General features: G+C 40.6%; 1 protein-coding gene across 7 annotated transcripts in view; it reads left to right on the plus strand.

Annotated features, from left to right (window-relative positions):
• The first annotated feature begins 3,432 nt into the window (after positions 1-3,432).
• The window catches only part of MAPKAP1 (MAPK associated protein 1), a 212,644-nt gene continuing 202,539 nt past the window's right edge, over positions 3,433-13,537 (plus strand). For 3 of the 7 annotated variants that reach the window (XM_054584380.1, XM_054584377.1, XM_054584375.1), the window contains exon 1: positions 3,433-3,666. The gene's annotated coding sequence lies outside the window, so the exon portion shown is untranslated. Of the gene's footprint in view, positions 3,667-5,316; positions 5,379-6,307; positions 6,432-13,537 lie in introns of all 7 variants that reach the window. The other 4 variants (XM_054584373.1, XM_054584378.1, XM_054584374.1 and 1 more) reach the window with 2 other exon arrangements.

A 13,537-nucleotide genomic window follows, 5' to 3' on the forward strand; every position in this document is an offset into this window, starting at 1 on the left:
CCACAGTTCCTACTGGTGACGGGCAAACAAGAGCCACTCTACAAGAAGACCCCGGGCGGGGGGTTGTTTCTATAACAGTATCTGGCGCCCAACCGCGGGGCTGATAATTGCCCATGGCAGACTGACCCCGTCAAGAGTGGCAGAGTGAGACTGTGGAATTTTCCCAGTCTCTGAGAATTTCTCTGCACCCTTCTTGAGGGCATCAGCTGCCTAATCACGCCTGGAAGGTAAAAAGGAAATGGATAGGGAAGGGATTGGAGAAGTGAGATGGTTTGGCTGAAAATTTGTTTCTGAGCACTGTTTTGGAATAATGGAGCTGTGGACAGTAGTTTGGTTAATACGCCGCTTCCAGGTTGCTCTGGCCTGCTCGCTTACAGAACCACCCACCAAACCACAAAATCTTGAGGAATAATAAATGGTTGTTGTTTTAAGCCACTAAATAAAAGGCAGAGGCAAAAGAAAAGGAGGAGAAGGGGGAGGATGAAAGGAAATCCTGAGTGGGGAGGGAAAGGGCAATTGAGTTTGAGCAGGAAATAAGGAAAGCAAAAACTTTAAGGGACTTGAATCTTGCTACCCATCTTGGTGTGCCAGGACATAGAGCTGGCATTTATAGAGCACTTCCATTGGTAAGCAATGTTCTAAGCAGTCCCCATTGAATCCTCATAACAACCTGGATGAGGAAAGTGAGATGTAGAGAAAGAAAATCACTTGTTGAAGACCACACAGGTAGTAGGTGTTGAGCCCCTATCCATTGCCCCGGTTCTACTCCTGGGAACCAAAAGAAAAGGAAACTCCATCCTTTCTTTACCATGGCCTCCTTTCCAAGCTGGAGCTGACGTCCGTGAATCCTGATTGTCATAGGTATGCTAAGGTATTCATCCCTCTGCCCTCCTGTCTACTGGAGTTTCCTGTCTGCTCCTGGCCCAGCACAATCAGTGTGCTGTAAAAATATAATTTGCAATGTGCATCAGCTGCTGTAATTCTACCGCCATGCACCCCTGGGCTGGGAGATAGGTCATTGTATGCTTTGCTTTTTAATGTAATTTTGACTGTCTGATATCCTTCCTGCTTTTTGAAGGCTAAGCCATGCAGTTGGCGCATCCCCGCTCCTCCTCATCTCCCTCCCTCCCTCATTTGCAGAATGGCTTGGGAAGCACCCCAGTTTCTTTTTCACCCCATGTGTAGCCACCATCCTGGGAGCTTTTGAGGTTCATGTGGCATCTCAGTTCCTCGACTCCGTCATCTTCAATAATTCTTTCCTCCATTTCACTTCAGCCAGGACCCCACTCTCATATGACTCTTCATCTGAGGTTATTCATTGAGACATCCATCTCTGACGATAACCTCCATCTTTCTGCCTTGCTCTATCAGTGACACGTGTTCCAGGACCTTTAGGCCAGTGACACAAACCTTTCTGGAATTCTCTAACTTACCTATCCAGCATCTATTCTGTGGTCCTTTTTTTTTTTTTTTTTTTTTAAGCACTCTTATAAGATGGGATCTTAAACACTTGTCTGGCAAAATTCCTTCCTTGGATTAAAGCAATTGTTCACTCTTTGTGTGCCTGTATCTTGACTACTCAAACTAACTATAGAAAAGTCACACAAACCATTATATTGGTATCACCATAATCCAGTCTCCATTCTTAATGGGGCCCTCAACCATGTATTTAAAATTTTGCCATATTTCCTGCACTTCAACTTACCACAGTAACTATTTAAAATTCATAGTTAAACTTGACTGTAAGCTTCATGAGGGTAAAGTCCCCGTCTAGCTTTTCACTATCGAAATCTCCAGCACCTTGGAAGGGCTTAATCTACAGGCCCTCAATACATACTGGCTTACTGACTAAGGTATAGTAATAGTGGTAAGCATTTTATGTAAATATTAGTCAATGTTAGCTATATGCTGAGCTCTATTCCATGTGAGTTACATGTGTTAGCTCATTTAGACCTCACAGCCACCCAATGGCGTTAGTTAGGACTTTTGTTATTCCCATTTTACAATTAAGGAATTTTAGAAAGGCAGCTTGGAAACATGAAGTCATAACATTTGTAAGTGGTAGAGTGGATATTTAGTCCTTACAACGCATAAATGCTTAGCATGCCCAGTTGATTTCAGTTTTGGGTAGGTTGAGTTTTATGTGTCTGAGGGATAATCAGGCAGCTGTGCTTCAGATTGGAGCTCAAGACAAGTGAAAATTAAGATTAATATTTAAAAAGGGTCAAGTAATCTGGTGACTTTAGAAAGCAGACTATCGAACCTTGTTTACACCCTCTGCTTCAGCAGAGCGCCTCCAACAGGCCCCCAATGGAACTGTAGTGGTGTGTGTGTGGGGAATGCATTTGGGTATTTACAATGCATCTCCATACCCCCCAAACCCCCAGCCCCCCATGAGCTAAGAGATTAATAATATATTTCAACATGAGGATTGATTGTGGTGTAGTTTTTGGTAACTTCAATATTGGGTAAGGATCCCTCTGGGCTGAAATCCAGCCTTGACTTTTTCTCCTTTTGCTAAAGTGCATTAAATATATCTAACTATCTATCTATAGATAGATAGATAGTTGTTGTTTTTTTTTAGAGAGGAAGGGAAATGCCAATTGTTGTTTCTATTATTTGTGTTCATTGGTTGCTTCTTGTATGTGCCCTGAGGGGGATGGAACCCACAACCTGGTCAGAGCTCTAAGGTTCATTTTTGAAAGCCTTTCTGGACTATCTCGCAGGTAGGGGAGATGTATCATTGAACTGCTTAAGTTTTTCTTTCCCCATCAGTGGCTTCCCTCACTGATTCCCGCTGAGAGACGCTGCAAACAATGAGCTCCTGTTCTGCGTCAGTCTTCACATCTTACGGAAACCTCCTTGCAGTTCTTGAATAAGATAATTATCACCTCCATTTCACAGATAATAAGAGTAATAACATTTACTAAGTGTTTACTATGTCAGGCTCTGTGTCCAGCGTTTTAAAAGTATCATCCCATTTGAGTCTCACAATAATACTCTAAAATTGGAACGTTGTATGGATGGGAAAACGAAGGGTCAGAGAATGGAAGTGTCTTGCCTTAGAATAAACAAGTTAAGAGTTGGAATTTGAATCCAGGTCTCTCTAACCCAGAGGCTAAGGTACCTCATCACTCATTTCTGATGAATTTCGGGCTTTTTACCGTGGAACGGGGGAGAAAGGAGAAGATTTGAAAGAGAATGCTAACGTTGATTTTCACCTAACGCAAGTTCAGCGATTGGCATAACTTGCTCGACTCCCCAGGCCTTACGGATACCAGGGAAGCTGCGCACATGCGCGTGGCCTTCCTCTCGACCCCGCCCCCCACAGAAGGCGCCCCTCCTCGCTTTCAGCTCCGGGGCTTGCGCACTACGTTCCCAATCTGCACCTCCTTCCCGGTATGGGACTTCCGGTGTGTGGGGTGCGGTTCCGGGTCGAGGCACGACTCCGGGCCACAGGGCTGCTGCTTAGCCGGCGGGCGGAGGCGAGCAGCAGGGGCATGAGGGCGAGCCCGGAAAGCGGCAGCTGAGCCGGCCGGGAAGAGCTCCAGTCCCCGAGGACTCTGAGAGTTCGGGGCAGGGGCCCGGAAGCACAGGGGAGCCGGGCCCTCCCTCAAGGAACGTGTCCCGGGGCCGACCCGGCCCGTAGTGTGGCAGCACCTTCAGGTAAAGGTTGCCCCAGCCGCTAGCCTACTCACTAGCGCTTCTGCCAGCCCCCCGCAAAGCCTAGGGGCTCCTCACGTCTCTGCTCTCGGCACTGTCCATCGGGCAGCATGTCTGGCCCTTGCTCAGGTCTCCCTTGAGCATCTGTATCCTGGCCCTTTCCAGAACCGCAGGCTGCTGTCTCTGAGCCTGACAGCTAGCTGGGTGTGTGATTTGGGGGAGGAGAAGCTAGTGGATCTCGTAGTTTGGGTAGGGGAGGGAAGAGGGTTCCATTGTTGGCTCTGGCAGTTTCTGGCCCCACATTCGGCAACATTTAGGTGGCCTAATCTTCACAACTATGAAAATGAGGTTTTCAAATCATTGCCTTTGTGGCCCCCGCGTTCCCAGAGACCCCGCCTCCCTGTTGCCCCAAAGGTGTAAACAGCCTCGCGGAACTGTTTCTTTTCCTAGGTGGAGTGCTGTTGGAACTTGGATTTAGCTTTATATTTTTGGGAGTGGCAAAGAGTGCTCTAGATCTGTTTACGGTAGAAAAAAATGATGGCAATTTAAACGAGAGTATTACTTTAACCAGAGGCCTAAAAGGTTGACTCAGAAATTGGTTACAATTTCATTCTGAATGAATGCAAGTAGATTTTGAAGCTTCTTACAGTACCTGGCGCTGTGCAAAGCATCATGTTGTAAACCAAAACCAGCAAAGAGTGGATGGTTAAATGGAGACAGGTGTTGACAAACAGTAGTTCAAACAAAGCCAACGTTCTCGTTCCGTTTTGACAAGCAAAAGAGGTGGATTCCTAATTTAAAAACCCACTATAGCAGGAAAAGGAGACACCATCTTTTATTCCTCATATACTGTGAGCCCACACAAGATGCTCAATAAATACTGAAAGAGTTCTTGATGAAGCATTGATAATTGTTTTCATATTTTTCAGTTTACACTCTTGCAAGCTTGCTGGGGCCTCCCAGGCCCTCTTCCTGGTCACCTTTGAGCTTCTACCTACTTGCAGCTACTGTGATCTCATCCTGAACTCACATTCCTCTACAACTCGTGATCCTGCCCCTGGCTAACTTTCCAGCTATGCTTGAAAAGACCTTCCTAAGTCGTTCTGCCCTGATCCTTTAGATAATTAGGACCTCAAATCATGTTCATTCTTTTCTTTACCCTTATGTTTTGTAGAACATTCTCCCTGCCTAGAAAGTTTCTCCCTTTTCTGTTGTCCCCTATTGAGATGTTACTCAGGGCCCAGCTGATATTGGCCTCCCTCCACCAATTCTGGACAACCTCAGCTGGAAATTACTTCTTTTCTAGAATCCTGTAAACAGTCATTATATCTATAATTATTTCTCTTAGTGAGTATGGATGTATACCAGGTACCATGCCAGACAATGTAGAGATAAATAAGACTCAGTCATTGCTGCAGGGAGCCCAGTTTAGTGAGGCAGATAAGGAAGTGATACACAGAGTGACACAGAGTGATAAGTACACTGTGTGAGTTTTTTCTGTGATACAGGGGTAGCATAGAAGGGTGGGTGGGTCATTCATTTGTGAGGAAGTAAAGCCTCATAATGTTGGGTTAACTAAGTTTTATTATTTACTATGTACTGGCTATTACATATAGGTTTCTCTTGTTTAATCATTTTAATCTTAATTTACAGAGTAGAAAGAAGCAGGATAAATTACACAGCTGGTGCAAGACAGGGCCAGGATTCAAACCCAGGTCTGTCTGATGTTTACATCTGTGTTTTTTTCATTATATGTTTTGCCTTCTTTCTCATACCATAGCTCTCGATATCAAGAACATGTTGAGACAAATATATAAGACAGAAAAACGAGTGTCAAAAATAATGGTATAGATGTTTTTTGAAATGTAGAGAAGACCATGATCTTAACAAAGCAAGAAAGTGATAGGTGGGTCGGTTCAGCTTTGAATATGAGCAAATAAAACATCTTGTAGAGAGTAACTGTGGACTCTGTACTCAATTCCTGGCTCCTTCCCTCACTAGATATGTGACCTTTGGCAAGTTTCTATATTCTAAGCATTATTTTTCTCCAGTATGGGCTGGGATGGGGGAGAGTGTGGACCTCATGGAGTGTTGTGAATATGTAACCAGCTAATGTGGATAAAAGGCCTGATGCATCATGGTAAGGTCCCTGAAGTGATAACTGTAAGATGCAGAGGTGCAGTGCCTGTGACATGGTTTTAGGGTGGTGAGTAGACCAGCCTGAATAAAGCAAGCCGCTGGCCGCTTTTTCAGTGAGGACACTGGGAGGTAAAGTTGGAGGGTCAGTAGGAGTCAGTGTAAATGAGGGCTTGAGTGTCAGACAAGAGAGGTATATTCCCATTTCTGTTTGTAACTTCTAGTTAATAAATACTTTGTGATTCATTTAGCTGTAAAAGGGAATATGTTAAATCCTGGGGACGCAAAGAGGAGTAAAACCAGGTCCCCACCCTGAGGTGTTGACATACCAGTGAGGGAGACATGTTTGTGTGCAGGTGAGCTGTAGTAAATACTGTAGGTATGAAGATAGCAGTCCCCAGAGGGTACCAAAGATCACAAAGGAGGGAATGCTGATAATAGCGGCTGATGAGCATTTACTGTGTACCAGCGTTTTGTCAAATGTATTATCTCATTTATTTCTGTACAGGAAGGTGTATATTAGCATCCTGGTTTTACAGTGAGGAAACTAGAGCATAAAGAAGTTAAATAAATTCCTTGAGTTTATACAGCTGCCCTAGCTGTGAGAAGAGGAGATTATCTGCTAGACTTTGGTATGTCTACTGTTCAGTACTGCACTGTGTTGTTTCTGCTTTGGCATGTGGATGAAGACCTTCTGGAGAGGCTTCAGAGAGGAGCTAGCCCGTGAGCTGTGTTCCGCGTGCTGGCCACTGTGCTAGACAGTGGGGATAATGAGGACTCATTGCCTCTGCTGTTGTGTTACATATATTTCTTTTCTTTTAATGGGGGGTTTGTTTTGCTAGTTGACACATAATTAAAGACTTTAGAAACTGTTACACTTCAGTGGATTTATAAATGCTTCAGGTTGAGAATTTGCTGGATGTTATTCTGATATATAGGCCTTATTGTTAAAGACATGGCAATAGATACCAAATTATTGTATGACAAGAAATTCTGTCACATTGTTTTTTCCACCCATGGGAGTTGCCATGACATTGTGTTTTCTGTGAGTTCGAAGTTTTTGAGAAGTTTTGATTTAAAAGTTAGCACATTTCAACTTGTGTCAAATAATTGAGCACTTATATTTCGGTCATTGTTCAGTGCTTCTGTAAACTTTGTTTCCTTCAATCTTCATGATTCTGAGAGAGAGGTGGTATTCCCCCTTTTAAATTGCAAGTAGCCTAAGGCTTAGTGGTTAAGTGTGTTGCCCAAAAGTCAAACAGTGAGTGATGACGCCAGAAAAAATTTGGACTTTCCAAAAGAGCCACACAGATTTTATTACATTAGGTTTCTCTGGCCATCTGCCTCAGGGGTCTCCAACTCAAATGCCCATGATGTAATACAGAAAGTCAGACAGACCTTGATGAACTGGGGGGGTGCATGGCCAGTCTGAAGGTATCAGTCACTGCTTGGCTCCAGCTGCTTATTGATCTGTGAGAAAGTAGGCCCATTGTCCCTGGATGTTTTGCTTATTTTCAAGAGATGCTAGGAATCTGGGTTTTAATGTATTCAGTTTAAAAATTTGCCATTTAAAAAAGTATTGTGTGGACCAAAGCACATCTGTGGGCTGTGTATAGTCCTAGGCTGCCTGCTGGTGAACCCTGATTTCCTTTATTGCTAAAATTTTCGTACCCACTGTTCAAAGCAGGAGGTACAGTGCAAGTGGGGAGATTACAGATCAGAAGTCTACTGGTAAATTGCCAGAGTGAAGGGGCATTGTAATTGACTCAGTGATGTTTCTAGGGAAGTGGCAGGGTGAACACTTTTATTATAAAATGAGGCTAAATTTCAGGAAGGATGGGGTTTGATGGGGGGATGATCTTGTAATACTTTTAGCACTTTAAGTGCTATCAGATCTCTTGTCTCTTTGGTCCTCTCCACAGTGCCATGAAGTGAATATAGAGGGTAAACAACCTTTTGAGATGAAAAAAACTGATGCTCTGTGAAAGACAGTTTAGTAGAAAGTACACTACATCGAGAGAGACTTGAAGTCTGACTGTAGGTATGCCATTAACAGCCTTAAGATTTTGGTCAAGCCACTTAGAAGTCTTTGTATCTTTTTTTCCATCTGGATGATCATGAGGAGCTCAGTTCAGGTCTTCTGAGGTCTTCTCAGGATGCCAAGCTTTCTGACTCTGTTTGACATGTTCAAAGTTACACATCTGATGACTGGCAGACCCCAGTAGAGAATGGTTCAGATCTAAAGTGCTGCTTCTCCTCTCTTGGCAGGTAGGAAGCCACCGCTCTGCTCTTCCCTCTGTCCTTTGTTTATTACTACTTTTGGGAAAGGATCTTGACAGGCCAGGTGCTCCCCAATTGCATGCAGTGCTCTGTTGACTATGTATACACACGACTGAAAGGGGACATAGAGACACCCAGCATAGTGAGAGAAATATGGTGTGGGAGTTCCCAGCCCAAGAGTGTAATTTATTTTTATTTTAATACCCAGCTTCCACAGGGTGAAAATTGAAAAAAAAAAGTCTTCTAGATACCTGTTTTCATTCATACCCTATTGTATAAGGAAAAAAACATGGAATATAAAAATAAAATAAATCCAGAGCAGTCATTCAAAACTTATTAACTCTAGTTGGCAGCAGTTTAGATATACTGGGGAAATAGATTTAATATGGGAAACACAAAATTTGGACCCTAAGAAGAAAACAGTTTTAAGTAATCGAAAGTGAGAAAAAATGGGAGAAACTACTTAAAAAAACAAAACTTAAATTCTGGAAACAGCAAGAAGGTATTAGAGTATTGGAATTAAATTACAGTAATTGCTTGTGAAATAAATAGAATGGTATGTCACATTTACCTGTAAATATATGTGATGTTAGGCTCATATCCTATTACTCTAGTATACTTTTATGAATATGTGTTTATTAATGCACACAAAATGGACTGAATTTTACACATTTAAAACAACATTTTTTAGCTCCCTGTGCACTCATTTTAAGGTATATTATTATAAGTAAGTATTGCTTTAGCAAAGAAATGGGTAGAAAGTCATTTGAGGGAATGGTTTTCTTTATAAAACAAAGTAAATTTTTAATGTGATATTTAGTTGCTGACGTAAAAGATTCTAACAAAGAACTAACATGCAGACATGAATCTTGAAGTCACACCCACCTGTATTTGAATACTGGCTTTGTCAGTTATAAACTGTGTGACCTTCATCAATCTGCAAAATGAGGACAATACTGCCAAACTCATACACTGCTTGTGGGAATTAAATGAAATAACTTATGTAAGTACCTAGTATCGTGCTATTTCTGGACAGATGCAGGTACCAGCATTCAGGGACACAAGATGTTCAGATATTATTATAACGTAATAAGAAATTCTGTGGAGTGATTGTGAAGAACTGAGACTCATTTTCATGTCTGGATTGTGAAATTCGTCTTGTTAATTTCTAGTTGTGCTTTGTGCTTTACTTAGCACACCTACCACCTGTGCACTGTGGAGAAAAGGGTATCAGTATGCCATTTATAGACTAGTAAATGAATTGGTCTGTTAATTCACAATAAACACCTTCAGTTGCTTATATTACCTCTTTTTTGTGCCCATGACTACCTGTTGAAGTTGTTAGAACAAAGGATATTGTGTCCTCACTCCCATCTTACAAATGCTGAAACTGAAGCTTAGAGAAGTAAAGGTAGATTCAAGGTAGAGAGCTATCGATAATGGCAAAGGTAGGATTTGAACCCCTGTTATTTTCCTCTAATTACAGTACTTTTGCCACTACTCCGTGCTGTTCTAGATTTGGATATTGGAACTGGCCCTTATTTTGGGACTGTCATCAACCATGGTCCTTCTTACTCCTTTAAACTTAATGCCTGCAGAAAGTTGTTAATTTGATTATATAGTGAGAATGTTTGGTTACAGGTATAACCTTATGATACAAAGTTTAAAGATCTAATTGAATCTAATAACACTGATTGCTGGCAGAAGTTGGTGGTGAGATGGTCACTCATACATTGCTAGTGGGGGTATAAATTAGTCGACTTTCCTGGAAAGAATTTTGGTGGTATTTATCACAAGCCTTGCTAAAATAGGTCATGCATGCTTTTTGAGTAATTCCATTTCTAGGAATTGTTGTTAAGGGAATAATCAGAGGTGTAGGAAGATATTCATGTTCAAATATGTTCACTGCAGCAGTACTTATAATAGTAAAAATTAGAAACAGCTTTAGTATTTAACAAAGAGTTTACAGAAGTCATGGAAAAGCAATAGAATGGAAATATTGTGCAGCCATTTTGGATGTTTTAGGAGAATTTTAATGATATTATTATGCTTATGTAACATGAAGTGAAAAAAGGGTATATAACTATAAAATATGTCTCTGTTATGTCATACATAAGAAGGAAAAGAAATAGGTGGTAGGATAATAGGTCTTTGTGCTTTTCTCTGTTTTCCAAAACATTCTCTGATAAACATGGGTAGTTTTTAATAAAAAATTTTTTTAAACTAGTATTAAAAAATATAGAGCCAATGAACATCATTTTGACTAAAAAAGATTTCACTCATGCAGATGATCTGAAGTTATAAATGGATTGTATTTTCAAGGTAGTTTCCACCTCTGTTTTACACTTAGAATTCAGTTTCAGGTTTCTTAAAAATGCCTTCCTCTCCTCCCCACAACATCATATTTAAGGCAATGTTATGGAAGAAGAGTCATATTCATGTTAGATGATGCCAGTGTCCCAGTGCTGCCTACCAGCATCACCTCTTTAGTGGCCAGTGGGGCAGTGAGTAGCCCTGTGACACACAGGTGTGTCTTTCAAAGAGAGTGCACTTCTGTCTCCGTGAGGCTGCACCTTGTTGTGTACAGGGGGAGGCAAAAGTAGGTTTACAGTTGTAAGTACATGAAACATAGTTTATTCTTGTATTATTATTATTATTATTCATTAATTATTGTATTTTTTTCCACACGAACAACTGTAAAACTACTTTTGCCCACTCCTGTATAGAGCTTTTTTTGTGGGTTGAATGCTTAGATATTGGAAAGCCTATTTTTATTATGGAAAATTGTAAGTGTGAATTTCTATATCTTTTTTTATAAGAAAAATAAAGGCCAAAGTTTAGATTTTAATTTTTTGAAACAGTATTCAAAATGCATAAATATTAAAAGTCATCCCCTAGCCAGGTGGCTCAGTTGGTTGTAGCATTGTCCTGTGCTACCAAAAGTTTGCGGGTTTGATCCCTGGGCAGGGTGCATATGGGAGGCAACTGTTTCTTTCCCATATTGATGTTTCTCTCCTTCTCTCCCTCTCTCCCCCCCCTCCCCCTCCCTCTCTCCCTCTCTCCCTCCCCCCTCCCCCCTCTCCCCCTTCTTTCTCTCTCTCTCTCATCCATAAACATATCCTCGGGTGAAGATTTAAAAAAATGAAAAAATAAAAAATAAAAGTCATGATGATTTGGTGTCTTTTATTCTTTTCTAATTTTCATATACTTCATAATTGAAATTGCAACAGTTTCAAAATATATAGTTAAGCATCATGGTCAGTTAGGTTTTGTTTTGTCTTTTTAAATGTGCATGGTAATTCTCTTTTATAAAATATAAAAAGTGTGCAAAAATTTTAACGAAGTATTTGAGCATATTTAAATTAGGAAAATACCAGGCAAGATGTTTCTTTTTGTAAACTGCTTCTGTCCAAAGCATTCTGTATATTATCAGAATGAAAAATGACAGCACTTTGTCATCTGTTCAAATTGATATTGCACTCTTTGCAATGACAGCTGAAAAGGCCCACAGGTGCCATATAAAGAGGTGACCATGTTGTCATATTTCATTTCGGCATCCCTCTGCAAAGCCATAATTACCTAATTAGGTTGTTAATTAGGAGATTAGCATTTCACTATATTGATAGAATGCTCTTTACCGGCTTGGGGCTAGATACAGATTTGTCTGCCCTAATTTATAATCTGTGCCTTTTTTTGTACTTATTTATTTGCTTAAGTTCCTGATGTGGGGCAATTCAGTTTACCTGAGAAACAGTTTGTTTACAAGTTAATGAAGCTTTGATCACTGGATTAAAGTTGCCTTATTAAAATACGAACAGAATTAAAAGGGTGGTCATATCCCCAAAATGCTAATAAAAATTCTGATGTGGTATAACTTGTATTCTGATTAGCACAGGCAGCAAACACATAATAAGAAAAAATTGTTGGTATAAAAAAATAAAAGAGCTAGTCTGAAATAAGGTAGATGTTTATACAGGGTGGGGCAAAAGGAGGTTTACAGTTGTTCACATGGAAACTAACAGTAATTAATAAATAATACAAGAATAAACACTGTTTTGCATATTCACAACTGTGAATCTATTTTGCCACACCCTGTATACCCTAAACTAGGTGAGGAAATTATTTACTTATCTTTAACAACAAATCCCTATTATTTATACTTTAGACTTATAAAGTATGTTAAGTATTTTGAATGTATTTCAGAAGCTGAAGCCTGGTTAATGACTTCAGAGCAGACGTACTCAGTTTTCAGTTTAAACTTCCTTAGGTAGTCATGTATCAGGGCTGGTTCCATTTGTACCTTCTGTCTATTAGTCTGTGCTGGGAACATTCTCTTCCCACAATTTTCGCAATCCTGAGTGCTTATGGAATTTGAAGTATTTCAAAGTAACCTTCACTTGGTGAGCTATTTGGAGTATGCAGCATTTCCACCCAGTGTGTCCAACATTTTTGGGTGGGGGAGGGGTGGTAAAAACTCGATTTTCATCTGTTTTCACTCCATTGCATGATTTTGCTATAGTGTTTGTAATTTGCATTATATGTACCTTATCTACTTTTTTTTAGTTAAGGAGATTAAGAGTTTTACAACAATATTAGGAGCACCATTCCTACCATGAAGCTTTTTGCCTAATGGTAATCATTCATTTATTCAGTCAGTAGTTGCTGAACATAGGCATACGTCTGGGAATTGAGCATTGAAAACTATAAACACCCACCCTGCTCTTGTGGGACTTGCAGTCTAATAATGAAAAGTACAGCCTGGTTTGAGAAGTACAACCTAACTTGAGAAGTATTAAGTTATGAGAGTAAAGGTGAGTATGGAGAAGTGCCTACTCTGGACTGGATAAGATCAAGCCTTCCTGGGGCAGGTGATGTCTGTTTTGGGATCTGAAGGGTGAAGGAGGAAGTGGTGTCTAAGCCACATGGAAGAAGAGAGAAAACTGTTCTAGACAGGAGTGTATGTTCTAAGGCTTGAAGGAAACTGCAAGTTGAATATGGCTGGAGTAGGAAGAACTAACAGAGTAAGTTGAAGATGGGGCTGCAGAGGTAGGCAAGTTTCAGTTACATTAAAGAGTTTGGGAAGTCAGCGAAGGATTTTAAGACGTTAGGAAACAATTGCTATAGCCTAGGTGAGAGGTGGTGGCTTGGATTAGGTTATAAAGATAGAGTGAAATCTAGAGAGAAAAGAGAATGTAAAGGATTGGTAATTAAATGGCGGTAGGCTTCATAGAAAGGAGTGGAGAGTTCTGATTTCGATATTGTATTTGTTTTCTAATACGTGTTTGAGTATCTAAAAGAGAAGAGGTCCATGAGTCTTTTCCAATATAACCCCCAAATGCACTCTAGTTGTCTTTCAGGTGAATTGGGAAAATCCTAATATTTGAGTGTCACTTTGGGGCCCTACATTGTGACAGCAGATTTGTGGGGTATGCAATGTCATAGTGAGGTCCAGAGAAAT

Source organism: Pteronotus mesoamericanus, unplaced genomic scaffold (genome assembly GCF_021234165.1).
Source record: "Pteronotus mesoamericanus isolate MK-2021 breed Mesoamerican mustached bat unplaced genomic scaffold, CSHL_Meso_final contig_78, whole genome shotgun sequence".
NCBI classification, from domain to species: domain Eukaryota; kingdom Metazoa; phylum Chordata; class Mammalia; order Chiroptera; family Mormoopidae; genus Pteronotus; species Pteronotus mesoamericanus.